Source organism: Canis lupus, chromosome 3 (genome assembly GCF_011100685.1).
Source record: "Canis lupus familiaris isolate Mischka breed German Shepherd chromosome 3, alternate assembly UU_Cfam_GSD_1.0, whole genome shotgun sequence".
NCBI classification, from domain to species: domain Eukaryota; kingdom Metazoa; phylum Chordata; class Mammalia; order Carnivora; family Canidae; genus Canis; species Canis lupus.
In genome coordinates this window covers 38,693,489-38,720,598 of record NC_049224.1, presented here as the reverse complement: position 1 = coordinate 38,720,598, position 27,110 = coordinate 38,693,489, and the positions used below count along the sequence as shown (strand labels likewise).

At 40.5% G+C, this 27,110-nt stretch overlaps 1 protein-coding gene and 1 pseudogene across 5 annotated transcripts in view; one reads left to right on the top strand and one right to left on the bottom strand.

Moving 5' to 3' along the window:
- Positions 1-27,110, bottom strand: part of APBA2 (amyloid beta precursor protein binding family A member 2) — a 188,000-nt gene that overhangs the window by 80,485 nt on the left and 80,405 nt on the right. The window lies entirely within an intron of this gene.
- Positions 21,364-21,659, top strand: LOC102155383 (annotated as a pseudogene).

The window sequence follows — 27,110 nt, the reverse complement described above, 5'->3', positions numbered from 1 at the left end:
CAACTGAGCACCATAGCCCCGCCAAGTTGACACATCAGATAAAATCTTTTTTGAAAAAAAATTAACTATCACAACTGCGCAAGTATTAGTCTTCCTTCAACACATCAGCCACTGGTACTAGAGAAACAGAAGTAAACAAGGCAAGGTCCCTTTTCTCATGGAGGTGTCACTTGTTCCTGTTTTGGAGGAATTGAACATTCTTCCTCTCTATGGCCCTTCCAAGGAGACTCTGGTTTGGCACATACTTATGGCCCCTACCCATGATCTCCTCCTGTTAATGCTACTTCCTTTTCTCAAGGAAGAAGCATCCATGGGGTGCTGGGCGGCTCCATCAGTTAAGCATCTGCCATCAGCTCAGGTCATGATCCCGGGGTCCTGGGATCAAGCCTCATGTTGGACTCCCTGCTTAGCGGGAAGACTGTTTCTCCCTGTGCCCTACCCCACTCATGCATACACTCTCTCTCTCAAATAAATAAATGAAATCTTAAAAAAGAAGAAGAAGAAGAAGAAGAAGAAGAAGAAGAAGAAGAAGAAGAAGAAGAAGAAGAAGAAGAAGAAGAAGAAGAAGAGGAGGAGGAGAAGAAGGAGGAATAAATGTTCAAGTATACTCAGAAATGTTTGCCATCCATACATTAGGACTAAATCGCCAGAAAATCCAAAGGACCACCTTCTATATAATTTGGGAGTTGGGTCTCATAAAATGAAAATTGTAGTATGTATCATAATTTGACTTTTGGACATACATCTCTGGGTCTTTTCTATCTATCCTAAGCCCTCTGGAGTTCTCCACCTTCCCATAGCAACTAAAGCTACTTTTTCTGAAAATAACTCAGAAGTAGGCAGAAATGCATGCTAAAATATATGCATAAAAGAGGAAGTTCTGGGGAAAGTGAACAAGACTGCAAAGTTGCCCTGATGTGGCAGACTGCAGGGTAGCAGGGGCCCTGAGCAAACAGGTGATTAGGTGGAGTTTCTAGAGTAAGATCAACTGGTAGTCAACCCTACCCATGCCTCCATCTCTAGAGCCAGGCAGCCTTATAGTATTAGGGTTTTGTCAGCAAGGAAGGAAAAGGGTGGGGGGAAAAGATGTTAAGAACCAACCAGCAGTTCTGCTGCCCACATCATAGTGAACCTTCAGGGCAGCATGGAGAAGAAATCCTAAAGGCCTCGAAAGGTAGCAGTGGCGATTATATTAAAAAAAAAAAAAGCCAAAACCAGCTTATGGGATTGATATCAGATTTTTCATCAGCAACACGGAATGTAAGAAGACAATGGTAAACTATCTCTAAAGGTGTAACAGAAAATTGTCAGAATTTATATCCAGCCAAACTATCATTCACGTGAGAGGTTAAGATGTAGACATTTCCAGCCATGCAAATAGAACATGAATTCCTGACAGTACTGTCACAAAGAGGAAAGAGAGTACAAGAGGAGCCACAGTGATGGGGAGGGAGGACAGTGAAGCATTACTAATCATACGTAACTGATGGCGGTGAAATAGTTCAGTAATCTGGTATTCTAGAACTAAAATCATAAATTATATCCACAACAAGAGCAGAGGGCAGGGGGCAAGCAGAGGGAGGTAGAAGGATGCCAATGTATTTTTTAAATTTATTTTATGTAAATTCAATTAATTAACATATAGTGTATTATTAGTTTCATATGTAGAATTTAGTGATTCATCAGTTGCATATAACACCCAGTGTTCATCATATCACCTGCCCTCCTTAATGCCCATCACCCAGTTACCCCATCCCCCACCCACCTCCCCTCCAGCAACCCTCAGTTTGTTTCCAATCCTATGATGAAATGTCTCCTATGGTTTGTCCCCCTCTCTGATTCCATTTTATTTTATTTTTCCCTCCCTTCCTCTATTCTCCTCTGTTTTGTTTCTTAAACTCCACATATGAGTGAAATTATATGAGAATTACCTTTCTCTGACTGACTTATTTCATTTAGCGTAATGCCCTCTTAGCTCCATCCACATCATTTTTATAAGAGAACATATTCCTTAAGTCTGGATGACAACACAAAAATGCAAGTTTCTCTTTGATCTTTAAGAAGAACAAAATGCCTAATTTCTAAACCATTAGAGGAAAACAAAGGGAACTCAGAAAGCTCAATCCACTCAACCAAAAGTAGAAAAGAAACAAAAGAGAAGCAACAGGAAAATATTAACAAACTACAATGTCAAGAATAGTCCGAACATGTCAGTATCCTCAGATTAAATTCACCTAATAAAAAATATTTTCATATTAATCTACAAAAGCAACATAAAGTTTAGTTATGTGCTTGTATGGAGTGAATCATGTGCCCCCCAAATTCATATGTTGACGTTCTAATCCTCAGCACCTAGAATATGATCTTATTTGGAGATAAGGCATTTAAAGAGGTAATAATTAAGTCAAAATGGGGCTATTAGGGTGGGCCCTGATCCAATGTGACTGGTGTCCTCATAAGATAAATCTGGACACACAGAAGACACAAGGGTAGCACAGGTAGAGAAGGACAGCCACATGACAAGACAGAAGGGGACAGCCATCTACAAACCAAAGAGCGAGCTCTCAGAAAAAAACTCAACCCTGCCGGCCCCTTTATCTTGGACTTCCATGGTATTTTATTATGACAGCCCTGGGAACTGTCATAATAAAACTGGGAACTGGGAAGAGTATAAAGAACTCTTTTAGTCTGTTTCAAAAAGATAGATTTTTCAGATAATCTTAGAAAATCCAACTATGATGCCTTAATCCATTCAGGCTGCTATAACATAAATACAATAGCCTGGTGGCTTTTAAACAATAAACATTTATTTCTTACAGGTCTGGAGGCTGGGAAGTTGAAGATCAGGGTACCTGCAGCTCTGGTATCTGATTAGAACCCTCCACCTGTGAACCAGGTGCTTTTCTCACTGTGTCCTCACCTAGCGGATGGGGTGAGGGAGCCCTGGCATCTCCTTTCTAAAGGCACTAATCCCATTCATGAGGGCTCCACCCTCAGGATTTAATCACTTGCCAAATGCCCCACCATCACTTTGGGGATTAAGTGGAATTCTGTTGTCCATCACACGACATAGAGTGACATATATCATTCACACATATCACGAAGGTTGTGTTCAGGGCTGCTTTGCTGGCAAGCCCCAACAGACGGTGTACAGCCACCTGTAGCCAGGAGGGTCACACCCCAAACAGTCATTACACTTCTGCATGCCCCACATGTCTTCTGCCCTTGCCAGCATCTGAGTTCACACTGCAGGCCCATACCACCAGTTGCGGATCACCTGCTCCTGCCTGCACCTCCATCAAGGGTGGCCTATTGTTACAACACAAACTTCCTTGCTCCCTGGTGGCTAATCTATACCTTCTCCAACAAGAGCATGTCCTTCCTTGGATCTCTTCCAGGTTTATTCTTCTGTGCGTACTCTCCCTCATACCTAGGGTACCAGAGAGGGTTTCCCGTATCTTAGAATTGCTCTTTTAAAAGACTTAATAATTCTTCTTTAAAAAGAATTATTATTTATTAGAGAGAGAGAGAGTGAGCGAGTGAGAGGGAGAGCACAAGTGGGGCTCAATCCCAGGACCCTGAGATCATGGCCCAAGCCAAAGGCAGACACTTAATCAAATGACCCACCCAGGCGCCTCAGAAGACTTAATAATTCTTTATAGTAAGCTCCCCCTATTTAACCTATGCCATGATTTTATCTCCTGAATGGATTCAGGCTACTGCAAGACAGTTAAAAACAATAAAAACAACTACTGTTATGGCTTAGATTTAAAACATATCCAAAATGTAAATTATAAATTTTTAGAAATGAACAAAAAATTGGATATCACAACTAAAGAATGTGGCCACATTAGTACTCTCTAGGAAATATATACATTTCCTAGAGAGTTGCTTTTTTTTTAAGTAGAAAAGATGGTCAAAAGTATAAAAGAAGCCTAAAGAAAGGAAAAGTGAAAATTTAAGATACAAAGCAGAAATTAGTAAAATATGAGAAAAAAAATTAAATGACAAAGTTCATCAAAAGTTGGCTTAATATAGGGAAACCTGGGTGGCTCAACAGTTCAGCGCCTGCCTTCAGCCCAGGATATGATCCTGGAGTTCAGGAATTGAGTCCTACATCAGGCTCCTTGCATGGAGACTGCTTCTCCCTCTGCCTATATCTCTGCCTCTCTCTCTCTCTCTGTCTCTCATGAATAAATAAATAAATTCTTTAAAATTTTTTTAAGTTGGCTTAATATAAAAAGAACATATACACTAAAGCAAACATGACCAAGAAAAAAAAAAAAAGGAATAAATATAATTGAAAAAGGTGGCCATAATTACAAATGGCCACCTTTAAAAATTTTTAAATTACAAGGAAATGGTTTTTAGAATTTTATATTGAGGGATGCCTGGATTGCTCAGCAGTTGAGCATTTTAGCTCAGGTCATGTCCCTGAAGTCCCGGGATCAAGTCCCGCATCAGGTTCCTTGCATGGAGCCTGCTTCTACCTCTGCCTATGTGTGTGTGTGTGTGTGTGTGTGTGTGTGTGTGTGTCTCATGAATAAATAAATAAAATCTTAAAAAATAAATATATAAAATGGAATTTTTATTGATAAACTTACAAATCTAACTGAATGAAAAGGAAGATTTTCTTAAAAACAAAAATTACAAGTATCTGAATAAGTACAAAACGTGAATAACCATAGAAAATATTTAAAAATAAGTAATAGGTGTAATTTTAAAAAGGCACCAGATCCAGATAAGTTTATCCAGATTTATTAAATTTTTAAGGACCAGATCATCATGTCATATCTCAGAAAAAGATAGAAAGCTAAAGCAACTTGTTTTATGAAAACCAATCCAGTCTCCAATATGAACAGAGACAGAAAAACTCTAAATAAAGTTTAACAAATAGGTTCAGTATGAGTATTAAAAGACCAATATACTATGAACAAAAATGGTTTATATCATAAAAGGGAAGATGGTTCAACCACAGAAAATCTACCATATGATTAAAATTGGCTATTACACCAACTTCTTATTCTGAAAATTAATAATCAAAGGGAAATAAGCATTTATTCTATTTTAACCATAAAAATTAGGGGCACCTGGGTGGCTCAGTCAGTTAAGCAACTGACTCTTGGTTTGGGCTCATGTTATGATCTTGTGGTCGTGAGATCAAGACCCGTGTCAGGCTCTATGCTGGCATGGAACCTGTTTAAGATTCTCTCTCTCTCTCTCTCTCTCTCTCTCTCTCCTTCTGCCCCTCTCCCCTGCTAGCATGCATGCTCTCTCTCTAAATAAAAAAAATAAAAATTATAAAAATAATAGAAATTATATTATAGGGTGGTCCAGTTGATGGGAGAAGCCTATTTTTCACAGAACAATGCCAGGTAATAAATGCAAATTATATGAGATAAATATGAAATCCAATTTAAAACAACTAGCAGGTTAGCTGATTTAGGCCAGGATCATCCATGCATCATGCAAGGTTAACTGAGCAACCAATATATATGGTACCAAGGAGCTATTTGTAGATCACTTCTAAGTCCCAAGAGGAATAAACAACTTGCAACAGATGATGAAGCTGTCATTATCTTAACCCAGTGATTAATTATAACTAGTCAGATCAAATGGCAATAGTGAGATAACCACATACCATGTGTGAATTGTGGTATGTTGCAATATGAAACATACAACATAACTTATAAAATATTCTTGCCAAGAAATTTTCATCTCAATCTAAACATGCTTTGGTAGATTAGATTTATCACTCAACATATATCCCTTCCTCCATGGATACCTTCCCCCCCACTCTATTTATATTGGGTTTGGCGATGTGACTTGCCAATGGAATATGGACAAAGTGACAATATTCAAGTTCCAAGACTATGCCTTGAGGGCCATCTCATCTTTCCACTTACTACTCTTGTATTCTTACGATCCACCATGAACTATGTATGCCCTAGACAGCCCCTGGGGCTGGGTCTCAGAATAACCAGGCTGCTTCAGACCAGCCCTGGTTTCAGAATAAGCATGTGAAAGACAGAGCTATCTCAGCAGATCTGCAACCTATACAAACCCGCCCTCACTGCTCCACAATCTGTGAATATAAAGAGAAATGCTGATTATTGTGTCAGATTCTGTTGCTGTCTTATACAGCATGAACTGACTAATACACAAGTCATTGGACCTAAATTCCAGTTTATAAGAACCACAAGAGATGGAGAGAAAGTAAAATGATACTACAAGAAAGCAATCAAAGGCTGAAAATTGGACTTGATACACAACAATTGGTCCGGTTCAGTCTTTACAATCAGTAAATATAATGGGGGAAAAAAAGCAATGGGGGAAAAAAAGAGGGGGTATCCTAGTTAAAAAGAGAAGATTTAAGAGACTACAACAAAGCACTGTCTGGTTCTTGACTGGGTCCTGGTAAAGAGATCAGCTGTAGAAGATGTTCTGGAGATGGCTAAATGTTTAATATAGATAGGGTATGAGGTGATATTAATGAATTAATGCTGACTTTGTTAGTATGACAATGGTATTCTAGATGTAGGAAGATTTGCTTACTTTTAAAGTGCAGACTGACTTTTTATGAGCAAATAATGATGGCTGTACTTTATAACCTTTAGCAAAAAAGGAAGAGAGACCAAATGTGACAAATTCTCAACAACAGAAACTAAGCAAATATGGCAATGGATATGCTTGTTTATTATGTTCTCTTTTCCTGTGAATTAGAAAATCTTTAGCTCAGAAAACAAAAGTATCATGACAGTTAGCTAAAACTTATCACCACTACTGACACCTCTTCCCCAAATCCATCAATGCCAGATGATGCCATATGATCATGACAAAAAAAAAAAAAAAAAAAAAAAAGCTTGATGAAATCCAATGAGTAATTCTTGATTGAAAATCACCTTAAGAAGCAGATCAAGAAGCAAACTTCCTTAACTTGATAAAGGATGTTTAGCAGCAAACATTTTATGACAAAACAACAAAAGCATTCCCTTTCACCTAAGGAACAAGATTAGGATATCTATTATCACTGTCACTATTCTATCTTATACTAATAATCCCAGGCAGAGCTACAAACACAAGGAAAAATCTTACGAGGTGGGAAGCTGAGAAGAGGCATTTTTGCTGGTTAGCTCTGGAGAAAAGCAAGAGAATCAACTGACCAATTACTAGAAGTAAGAAGAAAGCTTAGTGAGGTGGCTAGGCACAAGTTCCACCTATAAAACTCAATGGCTTTCCTAACCATTAGCAATTACTGCTGAGAAATTATAATAATGAAAAAGATTTCAGACAAAAAGCAACAAAACTGAAGCATCTAGGAAAAGAATGTAACAAAAATATAAAACTTTAACAAAAAACATACATTGTGGAGACAACAGATAATATTGTAAACATAATATAATTACATATAATTATATATATAGTATAAACATATAAGTATAAAACTATATGCATACACAAAATTATAATATAATAATATATAATCATTATAATACTATTACAAATACTTTTATTTGGTCCAAATCAATTTATAAAATCTCAATTCCAGTAGAATCTCAGTAACAATAACAAAATCCAGGTGACAGAGGAAGCAACTGCAGAAACACTGTAGAACAACAAAAGATATAAAAATAAAAATGATTTTTTTGTTGTTGATATAGGAATATACAAATGAACCAATAGAGTGGTGAGTATCTGGAACAGCCCAACATCTATGATAATATAATATGCAATGAAGGCAATATTTAAAATCACTGGGGGGAAAATGGGCTGTAATTATTACAACCCATTTAGGAAAAAAGATATCCCTGCCTCAGGGATCCCTGGGTGGCTCAGTGGTTTGGCGCCTGCCTTTGGCCCAGGGCGTGATCCTGGAGTCCTGGGATCGAGTCCCACATCAGGCTCCTGGCATGGAGCCTGCTTCTCCCTCCTCCTGTGTCTCTGCCTCTCTCTCTCTATGTCTATCATAAATAAATAAATCTTTAAAAAAAAAAAAGATATCCCTGCCTCATACCCCTTTTGAAAATAACTTCTGGATGGACTCATGATCTCAGTATAAAGGAAATTACTCTATAACAGTAGACAGTCTATGGGATCCTTGGGTGGCTCAGCAGTTTGGCGCCTGCCTTTGGCCCGGGGTGTGATCCTGGAGCCCGGGGATCGAGTCCCGCATCAGGCTCCCGGCATGGAGCCTGCCTCTCCCTCTGCCTCTGTGTCTCTGCCTCTCTCTCTCTCTCTATGTCTATCATAAATAAATAAAATCTTTAAAAAAAATAGCAGTCTATGTAGGAAAGACTTTCTTAAATAAGACAAAGAAAAATCATTAAGACTAATAAATTTCCTGGGGCACCTGGGTGGCTCAGTGGTTGAGCATCTGCCTTTGGCTCAAGTCGTGATCCTGGGGTCCTGGGATCGAGCCCTGCATCAGGCTCCCCATAGGGAGTCTGCTTCTCCCTCTGTCTACATCTCTGCCTCTCTCTGTGTGTCTCTCATGAATGAATGAATGAATGAATGAATGAATGAATGAATAAATAAATCTAATAAATTTCCTATATCAAAATTTTAAACCTGCATAAAAAAAAAACACCTAGAAAAGGAAGAAAAATTAACAGACTGGAAGAAAACAGTGAAGAGTATATAAGACAAAGGATTCACATATAGGAGGAGTTACAACATTTGCTTGTACACAAGAGACCCAAACATTCACACCAATACCAAAACTTATCCTACATATCAATAGGAAAAAGACAAGCCAGTACGAGACAAAGAGTAAAAATAACTAATAGAAATTGACCCAAGAGACAATACAAATATTCTTACCCTTATAAATCATCAGGGAAATACAAAGTAATACCATAATCTTCCTCCCATGATATCAGCAAAATTACAATATCAAGAGCTAATTGTCCTGTAGGGACTAAAGGACTCTGTAGCCACTTTGGAAAGAAACCTAATCATACCTATTACCCTGCAATCCCACTTCTTGCTATGTACTCTAGAGAAACATGAGCCCATGAACATTACTGCTTGTACAGCAAACATCAGAAAACAACCCAAACATTCTTTACAGAAGAGTGTTCATGCAACACTACACAGTACACGTAGTCACTGGAAGCCGACAAAGTTAAAACAAAGCAGCAGTACTAGGCAGTACTGTATGTGAATTCTCTGAAATATCGTGCAGTTGGACATTCAAGTAGCAGAACAATGCATAGACTCTGAGATACCCTCCATTTGCGTAAAAACAAAATACAGCCACATACTTACACAAATGCACATATGCTTATGTTAGAGTGCAGTAACAGATCCAGAGGGAAACACTGTAAACCCTTAGGAGTAGTTCTCTCCAGGGAGAGGAAGAACACTACAGTTGGTGATCAATGGAGCGCCAGGCTTTATCTGTGACATCTCAATTTTGTTAGAGAATGTACATCTGTGTTGTGCAGATCTTCAAATGTTTTACAAAGAAAATATAAACAATTTTGGCCTTTCTATAATATCCTTAACCAAAAATAAACTGTCCTGAGCCATAGGGGAGTGCAGAAGGCCAGCTTCCTCCTTAGAGAACTGACACTGTTAGACACAGCCCCCACCCCCAGGGGAATAGGATGAGTAAAAGGAGAGATAAGGATAAGGTGGGGGATAACCTGGGGCCCTCCTGCCAAGAGCCTGGCACCCTTCTGCCCAATTCACTGTGAGTAAGAGGGCAGCCTGGATAGTACCCTGGTCTTTTGCTTATTCCCTCTCCCCTCTATCGTCATGCTTTATCCAGTCTGCAAGTTCAAGAGCAAACTTGATCTCTACTACATGGGAGAAGGTTATACCATAAACACTACAATACCAAAAAACACCAAACTGGCCTCTTGTGCTCCTGCCTTCACAGCCCTAGTCCCCAACATGCACCAGCCCATTTACTCTCTTGCTAGGCAGGGATGTCATGATCCTCCTTTTCCAGTTGAAGAAGCCAAGGCTCCAAGAGAAGCTGTGGCTGAGACAAGGTCACATAGCAGTGAAGGATGGTGGCCCAAACCCTGGACACTTGTCTCACCATTCCTGTGCTGTCCAGTCTTTCCCACTGTCTCTCCACTCTCAAACCATGGCTTCTTTTTACTATTGGTGTAGATATATTGGCATTGATACACCATATCCTGCCATTCTCAGCCTCCACTCTTCTCCCAGTGGTAAGGAAAGGGAGGATTGGCTTTACCAGAGCCCAAAGGCCAAACTCTCTGGCCTCAGTCAAAGATTCCCTCACAGATCCCAGTTCATTTCCCAGCCAGAGGCTGCTCACTGGCTACGTCTGCTTCAGATCATCCCTCCTGGATCCCCCTCTTCACAGCTGGACTGACCTGCTTCTTCCCATATTTCCTATTGCAGCTGTACAGATGCCTTTGGCAGATGGACTGCCTGGCCCCCCTGAGATGTGAGCTTATCCTTCCTGTCCATAGGTTGCTAAAACTTAAAGCACTAAACAGTCCCACTCTGCAATCTGCCAAAGGTGCAGAAAGATGGAAAATCAGATGGAGGCTATCAGAGTCTCCTAGGCATCTGGGTGCATTGAAAAGCTCTAGAGCAGTTTCAACACACAGTAAGTATGCAAACTCTCAAAAGAATGAGCACTGTCACCCCAAATGGTACCCAGCTAAGTAGTGGTTCTCAGCTCTGGTTGAACATTGTAATCACTGGTGAATTAAAATCTATGTCTCCATCTGTATATCTCTATCTATCAATCTATCAACACCCAGACCCCACTCTAAGAAATCTTGATCCAATTGGCCTGGGACAGACACCCAGGATTGGCACTTTTTAATGCTCCCTGGGTCATGAGTGTGTAGCCACAACTGCAAACAGAAATTCCAATCCACTTTTGGGGCTTTACTCCTCAATGTGAATGAACAATCAAGGATCACAGATTTGGGAGGAAGGCCTCATACAGAAAAGAAAAATCCAGATTAGTGAGTACAAGGAAACCAAATGAAACTGATAAGGCAAGAAACAGGAGAAACTGCCAAAAATACATAATAGGAGTACGTGGGTAGCACAGTCGGTTGGAGCATCCATATCTTGATTTCAGCTCAGGTCATGATCTCAGGGTCATAAGATTGAGCCTCGCTTCAGGCTCCATGCTCAGCAGGGAGTCTGCTTGAGATTCTTCTCTCCCTCTGCCTCTCCTCCCCACTTTTCTCTAAAGAAAAAAGAAAAAAAAAAACCCAACAAAATAGTAGTGCCATCAACAAATGGAAGAAGATACTGCTCCCCAAACAAAAAGCAGAGTGCTCCAAAAAAGAAATGATGACAGAACAGAATGAGCTCTTAGAAATTAATAGTAGTAGAAAGTATAAAAAACCTCATTATAGGAATTTAAAGATAAAGTCAGGAATATCCCCAAAAGCAGAACAGAAAGGAGATAGAAAACTATAAAAGACAAGAAAGATGTATAGGATGAAATTAGGAGGTCCAACATCAGCTAAATGGGAATTCTGGAAAGAGAGAAAAGAGAAGGAAAGCATCAACGAGAAAATAAAAGGAAATTTCTCAGAGCCAGAGTGCTAGGTGAATCTGCTCTGAGTTCTGATTCTCTTTCCAGCATGGCCACCAAGATGCACCAGCTCAGGGAGCCAGAACATCAAACTCCAAAGTTTCTCATTTGTATGCAGGCAAGGCACTGTGCTGTGCAAACTCACCACTGAAACCATTTGCCCCAGGACCCAACCCTCCTTCCTCAAAAGTGATGTATGTCTTGCATCATTATTGTCTACTTGTACTCAGAATTTATAATCCTTTTTACTGGTTTTCTTGGAAAGAAACCTAAGCATAATGATCGCCGGCTTTATTTAATAAGCATGATCTGGAAGAAGGAAGCTGTTTAAAGTCTGAAGGGTGAAGGAGAAGGGAGAAAGAACAGGAGATGGAATGCAGGGAAAGAGAAACTGAGGCAGAGACCAAGGAGAAACAGGCAAAGAGGAAAGGGAGGAAAGAGAATCTCAGAGAGTAAGAAAAGACCCTGAAATCCAACCACACATAGGGATGGGCACCCCACGGACAGAGAGAAGAGCTGCTCCTCTCTGCTCACCAAGCCTATCACCTGAGCTATAGTGTGACCATAGGATCACTGCCTTCTAAAATGCATTTCAGTGGTTCCTGATTTTCCACTGACACTTTTCTTTAATCATCGATCATAATAATCCAACCGGTGCTTTGCAGGGCACACTGCCCCTGGCAGCACATTCTCACACAGGGCCTTCAGGTTAGAAGCTGGTATTGCCATCCCCACATCACTAGGAGGTGCTACAGGCTAAGAGACCTTCCTGTCTAAGATCCTATGGAGAAGTCTGGATTCCTTAAGAACCAAGGGATCTCCCCATGAAAAAGAATAGGCCTGAATGTTTACTAAGCATCCATGCTGACAGTCATACTCTTCAGGCTCTGGATGCCTCATCTAGAATGAAGGCTAATACAAGCTGACTCTGTACTCTGAGGATCAGAGATACGTACAAAATGTCTAACACAGCTCCTGACACATAAATGCTTCTGGTCATCATAATAAGTCTGTGAAGGTGGAAGGGGCAGGGAAGGAGACTGAGTCTCTGCACTGCAACGACCTGCCTAAGGTCACACCATGGTGTCTCTGCCTCCCAGCCCAGAGCTCGTCCTTCCAGTTCTTCCTACACCCTTGTCCCCTCACATCCTTGACTCACGATCTGCTACTTGGGTGCAAACATGCCGAGCAAGCAAGTATTCCAAATAGTGGATGGATCTTCCTGAGCTTGCCTGATGACTCCTTTAAAATATATATATATTCTCTCAACTAAAAAAGTTCTTTTTCTTCTTCCTGATATGATAATAAGCTCTACCACTAACAGCGCTGTCCAGAATCTAGGTCCTAAAATATTTCTATCCACCCCTCTCTCCTTACCATCCACCAGCAAACTAGACTGGTGAGTGCAGATCCTGGTATGGCAGCCATGAACTGGACAGGAGAGGTGCTACCCACTAGCAGCTGAGGTCATCACCCCAGGACTAGCTGGGGACATTTTTGTCTTTTAAAGCAGGAAAATTTCTTCCACTGAAGATGCTGTGAGAGAAATAAATGAGGGACCCCAGACACTCATTTTACAGGGTCCTCACTCACTGTAACTACCCTCAATGACATCTACTTAAGGACCAAGACGACTTGGCTGATTCTCCAAGAGCATGCCTTTCCTCTCTCTTTGTTTAAAAACAGGCATTCTGGACAAGCAACATGTAGATCTTAATAGGAATGACAGTCACATAAACACCAGCAAGAGACTGCTCTTTTTCAGGCACAAATCCTCAAATACCAGATGTGACTCAGTTTCATTTTTTTAATGCAACTTCCTTCAAAGCTAAAAAGGTAGTCCACAGCTATCCAAGACCCTTCTTATAAACTGTTCTCAGCAACAGAGGAGCAGAGTCACTTTTGATAGTGATTTGGGAGAAAATGTAGGAAAGAGACAGGTGAGAGAGACTGTCTATAGGAAAGCACCATGTAGATGTCTGTAAACGATGAAAGGGCAATCTGCAGACTGGTGAGCTTAACTGATTCTAGAATCAAGATTTTAGAATGACTGTTCAATAAAAATTTTTGCAATGATACAAGTGTTTTATTGGTGCATTGCCCAATAAAGCAGTAGGGTTTGAGCATTTGAAAGGTGGCTAGTTCAACGAGAAACTAATGTTTTAACTTGCTTAATTTTAATTAATTTAAATTAAATATGAATAGCCACATGTGGCTAGTGGCTGCCATACTGGACAGAGAAGTTCTAAACTGTACTTTTGAAAGGGCTGGTTTAAGAAAAACCAACACCATCACCTTTAAGAAAAATAGCCATTGTGACAGCTAACCACTTGCCTGTGAAAATGACTCCCATTTCTCTCTCTGATAGGATATGTAGAGAGGTACACAAAGGAGACTCTGAAAAGAGAATGCACCTGGATTTTAACAAGATACATGACAGGTCCCGCCCAACAGTTTTGTAGGTCAAACTGAAATACATTAAATTGGATGTGACAAAATGAGATCGATTAGTGCCTGATTAAATGATCATACTAAAATGGCATCAATTCGTGGATAACTCGATCTGTGAGGACTTTTACAACAACTTGGGTGTTGTAACAACAACTCATGTTCCATCATGAGTAATAATACAGAAGACAGCTGCTCTTCAGAACCACAGAATACACAAAAACTAGGGTGGGAAGATATCCAGCCCAAGTGCAGGGATAGCAGAGGCAAGGTTTAGCAAGAGCTCACATGGAAGATCCTACATGTTGTGCTCCATCTAGGTAAAGGTATGCTTTCACTGCCAGATACCCTAACGTGAGTCACCAACTCGATCCCTAAAGTGATGTCCTTTCACAAAACCATTCTTAACCATATAGAGAAGCTTAATATCTTTAAGGTCTAACCAAAAATTTGTATCAGTAATTGCACTATTTCTAGGTCTCCAAGACTGAAAAGCTCAGTTCATGTAGCACTCCCCATCTGTTCCTTCCATCAAAAGTGTTTATGATGAAGGTTATCTTCTTCCAAGATCATTATTTTTTTCCTTACCTCGAAGAGAAGTCAGTAGACAATTCTTTATAGCCCTTGTGACTAAGAGTATAAATAAAGGATGTGTAAAGAATGATCTGTTTTCTTATATGATGTCTAAAATCTGTATTACTTAGGATATCTGATGACTGGAAGCAAAGCCCCAAGTCTTCAAATTTTATGAGGCACCATTAACCATGACATAGTGGAGAAAACAAACAACATTATGCTTGATAAGTCCTAATTCTGGCTATGATGTACCAGTTTGTGCCAGACTAATGCTCTCACCAAGAACAACCAAAAACTCTTAATGGCATTTTTAAGAATCTCTATGGAAACATTAGAGAGCTGCCAATGCAACTAGGACTCGAGGGGCTAAAATCCTGACAAGCAAGAAAAGAAAAAAAAAATTTTTTTTTTTAAATAGGATCCATGACCAGTGTGGAATCCAATGTGCGGCTTGAACTCACAGTCCTGAGAGATCAAGCCCTGAGCTGAGATCAAGAGTCAACTGCTTAATTAAATGAGCCCCATGACAAGTAAGAAAATATAACTGAAATAAGCTCAGCATTTTGTGCAGCTTTTCTCTCCAGGGCTTTTGTGGATTCATAACTGGTAGGAGCCAAGAGGCTTAAAAAACAAGCAGAAAGTGGTAGTTAAGACGGGACAGTACTAAACAGAACTTTTGGCAGTCTTACGAGGTTGGGGATACCAGAAATCGTAGTTTAGGGCTACTAAAGCAGTGAGAACCTGAGAAATCAACTCCTGGAAGGAAGAGGGAAAAGAAAAATGAGTCTGATATTTGGATATGGATAGGAAAGAGTGAAAGGTGGAAGAATGTGAACAAGAAAATAAGTAACATAGTATTTGGCTTACAACCCTAAGTATAAAATAAATATCCAGAAGTCCATACAGACATAAAATTATATGAATGAGTATATCAATAGATAAGAGAGAGAAGACAAATCTGTGTACAAGAATTCCATATAATTGGTTGGCTCCTGTCCCCTCATGGAGATGAAACATAACTTCCAAGTGATCAAGGTTAATATCAACAGTGATACGTTACGTATCCTTGATTTGATATGATGAGAATGGTATTTTTCCTTAGGCAGGCTTTGGATCAAGAGCCCACAACTCTTTTATAACCATTAGAAAAGTATCAGACACACCTAAACTGCAATATATTCTATAAAATACCTCACTAGTACTCCTTAATGTTGTCAAGGTCATCAGAAACAAGAAAAGTCTAAGAAGCTATCCCAATCTAAAAGTGCCTGAAGAGACATAAAGATTAAATTCAATGTGGTATCCTAAATAGAATAGCTGGAACCAAGAGAGAGAGAGGGAGAGAGAGGGAGAGAGAGGGGGAGAGAGAAAGGGGGGAAAAAGGACATTAGGTAAAAACTAAGAAAACTTGAATGAAGGACAGACTGTAGTTAATAACAATGTATTAATACTGGTTTATTACTTGCAATGTACCATTCTAATGTAGGATGTTAATAATAGGGAACAGTGGATGTAGAATACATGAACTCTGCTCTACTATCTATTCAACTTCTCTATAAATCTAAAACTGCTCCAAAGTAAAAAAAAAAAAAAAATCGTCTAAAGAAAGTTGGTGTAGCTATAGTGATAGATAAAGTAGACTTTAGGAAAAGAGGCATTTCTAAGGGGAAAAAAGAAGTAATTCATAATAAAACACAGGGACAACCACTAGGAATAAATTCTAAATTTCAAATTTATACATATAAATGTCATATGCTCTCAAAATGCATAAAGGGGAAAGTTGACAGAACTATAAAAAGACAAATCTAAAATCACAGTGGGACACTTTAACACACTTCTCTCAGTAAATGATAACAAGCAGAATAGAGTCAGAATGGAAATAGATATGAACACCATAATTACCAAAATTTTCCTTGTTGATATATGTAAATTACTGCACCAAGAAACTACATATGAGTGCACATGGAAAGTTTTACAAAATTAATCGTATAGTGAGCAAATCTTAAAATGACTCCAATAAATTTTTAAATGTTAAAAATCACAAAGGATGTGTTTCTGACTACAACAATTAAACAAGAGATAAATAATGTGTTTCTGACTACTATAATTAAACAAGAGATAAATAATGTGTTTCTGACTACTATAATTAAACAAGAGATAAACAATAAAAATGTGACTAGAAAACATGCAGGTACTTGGAAACCAACCACTTTGAAAGAACTCACATATCAAAGAAGAAAATCATTATAAAAATTAAAAACATTTGAACAGGGATCCCTCAGTGGCTCAGTGGTTGAGCGTCTGTCTTCAGCTCAGGGCGTGATGTGCTGGGATCAAGTCCCACATCAGGCTTCCCACAGGAAACCTGCTTCTCCCTCTGCCTATATCTCTGCCTCTCTCTCTCTCTGTCTCTCATGAATAAGTAAATAAAATCTTTTTAAAAAATACAACCTATTAAAAAATAGTGTTACATACTCATATTCACAGCTGCACTATTCACAAGAGCCAAAAGGTGGAAGCAGCCCAAATGTCCATCAATGGATGAGTGGATAAAGAAAATGTGGCAAATAGATACAGTGGAATATTATTCAGTGTTAAAGTGGAAGGAAATTCTGACATATGCTACAGCATAAATGAAACGTGAAGACGTTATGCTAAGCTAAAACAAGCCAGTCACAAAGACAAATACTGTATGATTTCACTTATATGGGGCATCTAGGAATAGTCAAATTTATATAGAGAGAAATTAGAAGGGGAGTTGCCAGGAGCTGGGGGAATGGGGAAAAGAGAAGTTACTGTTTAATGGGTACAGAATTTCAGATTTGAGGGAATATAAAAAGCCCTGGGGATGTTTCACAACAATGTGAACATTGTTAACACTACTGAACTATACACTTAAAAATGACAAATTCTAGGTTATGTGCTTTTAATCGTAATAATTAAAAGTAGATTACAGCTAAAGCAGGTTTACAGGGAAATGTATAACTTTAAATTGCTTTATTAGAAAATGAAAAAGGCTACAAAAATAAATAATTTAGATACCCATTTACTTATTTGTGTATTTGTTTTATTTATTTATTTATTTATTTATTTATTTATTTATTTATTTATTTATTTATTTAAGAGCCGAGCAAGCCTGAGTGGGGAGAGGGACAGAGGATGAGGGAGAGAGAGAGAATCTCAAGAAGTCTCCTCACTGAGAGTTGAGCCTGACATGGGGTTTGATATCATGACCCTGAGATCAAAGCCTGAACTGAGACCAAGAGTTGGATGTTCAACCAACTGAACCACCCATGCACCACATGGGAATCTTCAATTTATAAAAACCTAGCAAGACTGATAAAAGTAGAAGTAGGAGGTAGAAGAGGGAGCATGTACAAATCATAATATTGGAAATGAAAAGGAAGGTATCACTTGTAAAATATAATGATGGACATAAATAATACAAATAATTGTGACAATTTTTATGAAATACACAGCTGCCCAAAACACAACTTAGCAAAACTGACAACTGAAGAAACAAAAAATTCAAATGGTCCTGTATCCACCAAAGAAATTGAATCTGTAATTAAACTTCTGAAACAATTTCCAAACCCAGTGGCTTCCCAATTGAAATCTTCCAAAAAGAAAGAGAAAGAAAGAAAGAAAGAAAAGAAAAAAAGAGAAAGAAGGAGGAAAGAAATAGCAACATTGCTCCAAATCTTCCAGGGAACATAAAAAGAAGAAACACAGCCCCATACGTTTTATAAAGTCATCGCTGCCTTGATTCCAAAACCTGACCTTGACATTATATGAAAATATTACAGGCAAATCATTGTTAAACACAGTTGCAAAAAAATTTTAAAAATTATTAAATCAAAAGGAGTTACACAAAAATCATATCATATCAGAAATCAGTTGGATTTAGTCCAGAAATGCAAGGTTGGTTTAATATTCAAACTCAATCATATAATTCACCACATTAATTAAAGGGAAAATATTCAATGATTATTTTATTAGGTACACAAAAAGTATTTGATAAAATTCAACCTCCATTCATGACAAATCTGTAGTAAACTAAAATAAAAGGGAACTTTCTTATTCTTATAAATACTATTCAAAAAAAAAAAAAAAACTGAGAGCAACCAGCTTAATTCAAAGTGAAATACTGAAACCTTTTTTCCTCAAGAGGGCACTCATTGAACTGGGGCTTGCCATCAGTGCAAAAAGGAAAAAACAAAAACAAAAACAAAAAAACAAAAAAAAATATTACAACTAATAAAATAATTTAACAAAGTAGCTAAACACAAGGGAAACAAGAAACAGTCACATTTATAAATACCAGATAAAAGTAACTATAATACAGAATTTTAAAAAGCACACAGCAACAATAACAACAGCAAACAAAACAATACCCAAATACCTTGGAAGAAATCTAATACAGGGGCTCCTGGGTGGTTCAGTCAGTTACGCATCTGCCTTCAGCTCAGATCATGATCCCAGGGTACTGGAACTGAGCCCAGAGTATGGCTCCCTGCTCAGCAAGGAGTCTGCTTCTCACTCTGCCCTTCCCCCTGCTGGTGCTCTCTCTCACTCTCTCACTCTCTCTGTCAAATAAATAAAATCTTCAAAGAAAATACTTTAAAATAAAAATCTAATAGAAAATGTTATATATACAACTACAAAATGTATCGAGAAAATTAAACCCAAAAAGAAAGAAGTTACATGTTCGTGGATTGGAAGACAGTATTATAAAGATATCAGCTCCCTTTCAATGGATCTATAATTCACAGGACTCTCATCAAAATCTCAGTAGGATTTTATAAGCAAATTTCTATACAGAAATTGAGAGAATGATTCTAAATTTTATACAGAAATGCAAAGGGCCAAACACAGCAAGATAATCTTAAAGAATAAAATGAAAGGACTTAAAACTAGCAGAAGTAAATGCTTATTATAAAATCACAGTAATTAAGATATTGTGATATTGGTGGTACTGGATCAAGAATAGCAGACCTGCAGAACTGAAGAGACTCATACATGTACAGTACTTTTAATGTTGTAGTGTGTTGTGATCATGTCACAGAGGGTGGTTATCTACCTCCCCACACAAAACTGGTTTGAATGTTGAGACTGGTAACACCAATTATCAAAAGGGTATGAAGAAATTAACTACTCACATATTGGTCTTTCTGGGGGAACATGGCAGGCACAAAACCCAGGCCGTGGTGGTTAGGGGGTGGGGCCACAGAGGAGTGTGCAAGCAGTGGCTGGGGCTTATGAGGTCTAAACTTTACCACCACCACCTCTCTAGGTTATAAGCGAGCTTTCTTTTTTTTAAAGATTTTTATTTATTTATTCATGAGGGATACAGAGAGAGGCAGAGACATAGGTAAAGGGAGAAGCAGTCTCCCCACAGGGAGCCCAATAGGAGACTCAATCCTAGGACTCCAGGATCTTACCCTGAGCCAAAGCCAGATGCTCAAACACTGAGCCACCCAGGCATCCTACATGCAGGCTTTCTTAACAGCTTTTCCAGATACAGGGCAGAAAGAAAAGCAGGAGGTGGAGTCTGAAAGCTGCCAGCAGTCAAACATCAAAAAATAGAATCAGACCTTTATTACAGAGAGCACTGGGGCTAATAAATGGTGCTGATTCAACTAAATTCCCACTGGAAGAAAAATGAATCTTGAAATCTACCTCATGCCATATAAACAAATCAACTCCAAGTGGATTATAGATCTAAAAGTGAAAGTTCAAACAATAAAGCTTCTAGAAGGAGGAGGAGGAGAATGTTCTCATATTATTGGGTATTATAAATTTCCTAAACAGGGCACAAGAAGCAATTATCTTAAAGGGAAAGATTAATAAACTAGGCTTTGCTTCACCAAAAGATACCACTGAAAGTGAGAAAGGAAGAATAAGAAAATTTGTGGAATGCTGGCATCCAACAAAGTGATCAGGTACCGAACGTGTAGAGAAATCCTACAAAGCACACAAAGAGAAAGAAAGCCCAACAGAAAAATGATCAAAAGACTCACACAAGAACTTCACAAGAGAAGATACCCAAAAGGGCAGTGAAAATACTTTTTTAATTTAATTTTTATTTTTTTAAGATTTTACTTATTTATTCATGAGAAACAGAGAGAGAGAGAGAGAGAGGCAGACATAGGCAGAGAGAGAAGCAGGCTCCTTCAGGGGAGCCTGATGGGGGACTCCATCCCAGGACCCTGAGATCACCTCCTGAGCCAAAGGCCGCTCAACCACTGAGTCATCCAGGGGCCCCAAAAAGGCTGAAACTCACTGATCAGTTTTCAGTGAAATGCAAATCAGAACCACAGGATCCCACTCTGTATCCACCCAAATCAAAATGACTGGCAACCTGTTGGGATACAGAACAACTAAAACTCTTACACTTATAGGTGGGGGTGGAATTTGTTATAACCACTTCAGAAAACTGGTTGGTAGTGTTCACTAAAATATAAACATACCCGTCCCCTACGATCCACCCATTCCATCCCTAAGTAAGTCAATAGAAATGTGATCGTGTGTGCACATATAAGAACGTTCACAGCAGCAATAATGACCAAAAACTGGAGAAGATCCAAACTTCCATCAAAAGTAGAATGGGTAAATTCTAGTATATTTACACAATACACAACTACCTGACTGAAAACCAGTGCAACACCATGAATGATTCTCATTGAGTAAAAGAAGCTACAACAAAAGAGTACATGCTATATAGATTCATTCATTTAAAAAAATCCAAAAATTAGCCCTTCCGCCGCCGGAGCATCGGGCAGCAGCAGCCGTCTGCAGCCATGGCCCTGCGCTACCCCATGGCCCTGGGCCTCAACGAGCCTACAAGGTGATGGAGAGCGTCAGCAAGCCGAGGCCCAGCTGCCGCGGGCGCCTCGCCAAGCGCACCAAGTTGGTGCGGGACAGGATCCGGGAGGTGCGCGAGCGGGAGCCCCGGAGCTGCTCCAGGTGGCCGAGGGCACGCGCGCCCTCCAGCTCATCAAGAAGCGGGTCGGACACACATCCGCGCCAACAGGAAGACAGAGGAGCTGAGCAACGTGCTGGCGCCATGCGGAAAGGGGCTGCCAAGAAACACTGACCTCCCTCCCCCCCCCCCACCCCCCCACCCCCAATAATAAAGCCTTCTCGGAAGCTCGGGGTCCTGTGCTGGCCCGGGCTCGCCGGGAGGGGCCTGGGGGCGGGGCGCTGCACAGACACGCGGGCAGCCAGGCAGGACTGGAAAGGGTTTTAATCATCAGTAGATAGTTCATCTATGCCGGAAAAATAAATAAATAAATAAATAAATAAATAAATAAATAAATAATCAATCAATCCGAAAATTAGCAAAAAAAGTATTTGGTGATAAGATTCTTGTTCCTTTGGGGTTAAGAGGGGATGTAGCTGGGAGAGAAGGCGAGGGGGATTCTTGGGTTCTAGAGACACTTTATTTCTTCATGGGGTGATAGTTTCATGGATGTGTTCACTTTGAGAAAATTCATGGCAACAAACACTTAGGATTTCTATGCTTTTCTGTTCATGCTATACTTCAAGTTAAAAAAGTTATTTGAAGGCAGCCCCGGTGGCTCCCATGGAGCCTGCTTCTCCCTCTGCCTGTGTCTCTGCCTCTCTCTCTGTGTGTGTCTCTCATGAATAAATAAATAAAATCTTTTTTTTTAAGATTTTTTATTTTTATTTATTCATGAGAGAGAGAGAGGCAGAGACACAGGCAGAAGGAGAAACAGGCAGAGGGAGAAGCAGGCTCCATGCAGGAAGCCCGACACAGGACTCGATCCCGGGTCTCCAGGATCACACCCTGGGCTGAAGGCTGCGCTAAACCGCTGAGCCACCCGGGCTGCCCAATAAATAAAATCTTTTTTAAAAAAAGTTATTTGAAAAAAATAATATGGTAGTCTACAGTGCTGGTCTTGCGCATTATGCAATTAACAACATAGGCTTTGAACAGGTGGGTCTCCAGAGCCTTCTTGCTTTTCCGGTCACAACGTTGTTAGTAAGTCCTAGTGGTCATGATGGGGTGTGGACTGTTAGTGGGAAGGAAGGGGAATGCAACTCACAGGAGACTGGAGAAGCCACCAGATTATGGGCAGCGGCTCAGTTTTAAAAGTTTTCTTCAGATTCCATTCTGAGCCAAGGGCTCTGTCTGCTGTCACGGCACGATAAACACTGCCCTCATTTCTGTGAGCCAGGCTTTCTATGATGCCCCAGTGCTCTGGGTTAAGGCCATCTGGGGACAGTACCCGGGCGAGGCTCACTTTCAACAGTCCAGCATTTGGAAGAAGGATCAAGCCTGCTTCCCCTACACACACTGGTACACACACACACACACACACACACACTCAGAGACTCACACTCACATGAATGTGTGCACACACACATACATACACACAGAGACTCACACTCACATACAGACACATAATCAGACTCATACACACTTATACATACTTAGTCTCATTTACTTGAACACACACACTCACAGAGACTTGTATGTACAAGAGATTCACATTCACAGACTCACACATTCTCAAACATATAGATGCATACACTTATAGACACTTATGCACAGACACAAACATTAACACAAAGACTCATACACGCTCACACACACACATACTCAGACTCATACACACACACACTTACAGGGACTCATTCACATAAACACACACACAAGACGCATATATACATACACACAGAGACACATATACACTCACACACTCTCACACACACTCCCTCCTGATAAAACCATCATAGAGAACAGTTTCCCACCTGGAGCAGACTGGAAGAAAGACAGAGACATAGTCACAATGACATGTGAAGCAGAGTAACAGGAGAGAGCAGAGAGGGAAACCAAGTCCCAGGATGATGGAAAGGCAGAAACTCAGGGGTGTGAAGAATAATTGTAGGTAGAACCTACATGTGTTAAGTGTCCCTGAGACTGGCCCCATGCTTTTAATAACATTCAAGAATATGGTGCTGTGTTCCTTCTGTTTTTCGAGATGTGGTAAAATAAACATAACATAAAATTTGCCATCTAGACCATTCTTCACTGTACAGCTCAGTGACATTAAGCATATTCACATGACTGTGAGACTAGCCATCCCCAGAACTCTTTACTCTGGCAAAACCAAACTCTCTGCCCATTAAACTCCCTCCTTAACCCTCCCAATTCCTTTGTTGGATGAGAAAACAAAGAGGCATCAGGTCCCAAAGCAACCTTCCCAACAAAGCAGGGCTGCGGGGCACCTGGGTGGCTCAGTGGTTGAGCGTCTGCCTTTGGCTCAGGTCATGATCCTGGGGTCCTGGGATCGAGTCCTGCATCGGGCTCCCTATAGGGAGCCTGCTTCTCTCTCTGCCTGTGTCTCTGCCTCTCTCTCTCTGTCTCTGAAAGAGCTCTGATGAAGCCTGATTATACCTATGTCTGGCACAAGACTGTGCTCCATAACAAAAGGCTACTGTTGCCTCTGGATCTGAGGTATAGGGGAGAGGAGTATGCTGATAGAAGAAGTGAAATCATCTGCAAGGTACCTTCCACCCAGGGAGCTGCCCTGTGTAAATATAGGACCTCACGGAAAAACAGAGGCAACCGGGTGCTTGCAGAGCTGAAAAGAATCCTTGGTTTCATTAAGTTAGCCACAGAGCAATGAACGTGGGCACAGCCAGGGTACTATGAACTCCAGTCTGCACCCCACCCCATCTCCACAGGGGCCTGAGGAAAGGGAGGAAGCTATGATTTATCTCTGAGCTACTGGCTCCCCAAAGCTGATTGATTTTTTTTCCCAAGTGAAATCTCACTTTGTCACACGCAGGAGCTAATTTTCTTCAGCAACTGACAAGTCTCTCGGCCTGGAATAACATCCTAATGCTCCTGCCATACAATGATGTCCCCACTCTGCTGCAGGACATCAAAGTGGGACTGTCAAGGCCTAGCATGAAAAAAACAAACACCCCAGTGAGGGTCGTCTTCCTCAGCCACGACCTGGGAGGCCACATAGATATTCTCTGTTTTGAAGGCTCAAAAGAGAGGTAGAGGTCGGTCGTCTCTGGGAACTACTTCGAGAATCAGGATGAGTCAAACCCACCCTCCCAAAGTACACCTGCCACTCCTGGAGACATTTTTACGAAAGATTAATGCAGAGACTGAACGTACTTCCATCCTGGTGACTCTTTCCTGCTCTTCACAGACTTGACTCCCACCTCCCAGAGAGAACAGAGGTCATGGCCAGAAAGGTCTCAGAATCTTCTCCTCCATCGCTCCCTCCAGAAAACTAGCAGCTCTCTTCATTGTGCCCCAGCCTCCTACTTTCCCTCCTCATTGTGTCTGTTACACACTGCATCTGTTCTCTCCTCAGCCGCAAACTACAGTTAAAAAATTAATTTTCCACCTCCACAGAAAAATACCTTGTTCCCTTCTGTTTCCACCCCTTTCTCTTCTCCCATTCTTAGTCCATGTTCATGAAAAAGAAAAATCCCACAAGCCACTTTCTCTGCCTTTGAAAAAGCTTTTAATTCTAGCGACTCCCACCTGCTTACTGAAAATCCTCAGCCTCCTTCCCTCCTGGTTCCTGCCCACTTTCCCACCATTCTCTTCAGGCTCCTGGCTTCCCTATACAGTCCTCCACCTCTCATGGAGATCACCCCCACCCATGGTCTCAGCCAGCCTGGCTAAGGGCCTGACTGCTCAGCCTCACTCCTACCCCCTCAAAAGCTCCATGGTGTCCTTCATGAAGCAGGAATTCAACAATTCTTTTTCCACCTCAAATATGGTCTCTACACCCTCTGAGTTCCCACCTTCTGCTCCCTCCACATGGTTGTCAACTTTTCTTCCACATCCTACCAGCCTTTACTCAAGACATACCGTCTCTCCCCGGGAACCATATGAGGAGCCTCTGGTATCTGGGCCTTTGTTCCTTCTGCCTGCCTTCCACAGACACCTATGGTGTCAGCCCTCTGGTGAAGCCCTGTCAGGGTTCTCTGTGGCCATCTGAACAGGACAGTCTGGCCTCTGCTGCCTCATCCTCTGGCTCCTCTGACAAGCCACGTCAAGCTACTGCTGGCCCTGGAACAACACAGGTTTGAACTGAATGGGTCCATTTATACATAGTTTTTTTCCCCCCAATAAATACAGTATAGTAGTGTAAATGTACTTTCTCTTCTTTATGATTTTCTTAACAGCATTTTCTTTTCTCTAGCCTCCTTTATTATAAGAACACAGTATATAATACATTTACAGAATATGTGTTAATCAACTGTTTATGTTACTGGTAAGGCTTCTAGTCAACAGTAGGCTATTAGTAGTTAAGTTTTGGGGGAGTCAAAAGTTATACACAAATTTTTAACCTCATGGGGCAAGGGGGGTTGGCACTCCTAACTCCCACATTGTTCAAAGGTCAGCTGCATTCCCCAGGAACCGCCAGGCCGCTTCATGTCTCCACACTTGTCATACACGTATTTCTGTTTACCTGGAACACTCTGCCTTCCTCTCCCTCTCTCCCAGAAAGGTATACTCCCCCTTCAAGATGAAAGGTTAAACTTCACTCCTTCTGCATAACCTACAGGACTGATGAGTTACCTCTCCCCAAAATCCACTTGACAGTATGTATGACCACCAAAACACTTGACAATTCCTACACTGGCTAATAAAGTGGAGGTCAGCTGTTCACTTTCAAACCTCCTATAAAGACCTTGCCAGGAGGTGAGTGGTGCTCTCTCCCTGACCCCTGAGGCCAGGATATGGTCAATGACATGGCCTTCCTTGTAAAGGAGGGCCTCTGCCAAAGCTGGTAACAACCACAGGAGCCCTTCCACAGTCCAGGAGCAGAGCTGGGCACTTCTAAGTACTTTCACTTTGACAGCCACCCTGAAGGGCCGGCAGGCCACCTCCATTTTCCCTTGCAGACTGACCAAAGGAAATTAAGTGACTTGTCCAAGAAAGGTGTATAATCTGTAGTGGCTCCAGGCTCTCTGAAAGCAGAACTGTGGCAGTATGCTCTGCTACAACAGAGGAAAGCCCAGTCGTGCTACTCTGGAAGACTTAAGAAATGTTTCCATAAACATATATGTTGTTTATCAACTAGTCCAAGCACAGGCTGTGGTATAAAAATTGTTCTGACTTCAATTATCACTTCCTTGTGTATCTAGAAGTACACGTTGTCAAAATCAGTTTGGAAGATGATGAGTTAAACAGAATTAAATAAGTTATTTTCTTGCAGGATTGCAAAAGGCCTTTAACAGGGTGCTTTGGGATTCTCCAAGAGGGGGCGGTACAGTGTGTCCCAGCCTGATCTGAATGCAAATTACTATTTTCAGGAACATCTCATGAGACTCCACAGAATAACGTTTGAGAATGCCAGCTGACACACTCATGTAATTAATGAGAACTGGGTGTAATTAATTGGATCTGAATATTATTAATAAAAAGTTACATACAGTAATGGTTAACTTCCTTCAATTTAATCACACTAATTATGTTGGGCTCAACCTAGTAGCAGCTCATCGTGCTATTTTCTTAGCACATTTTTCATCTTTTAAAAAAGAA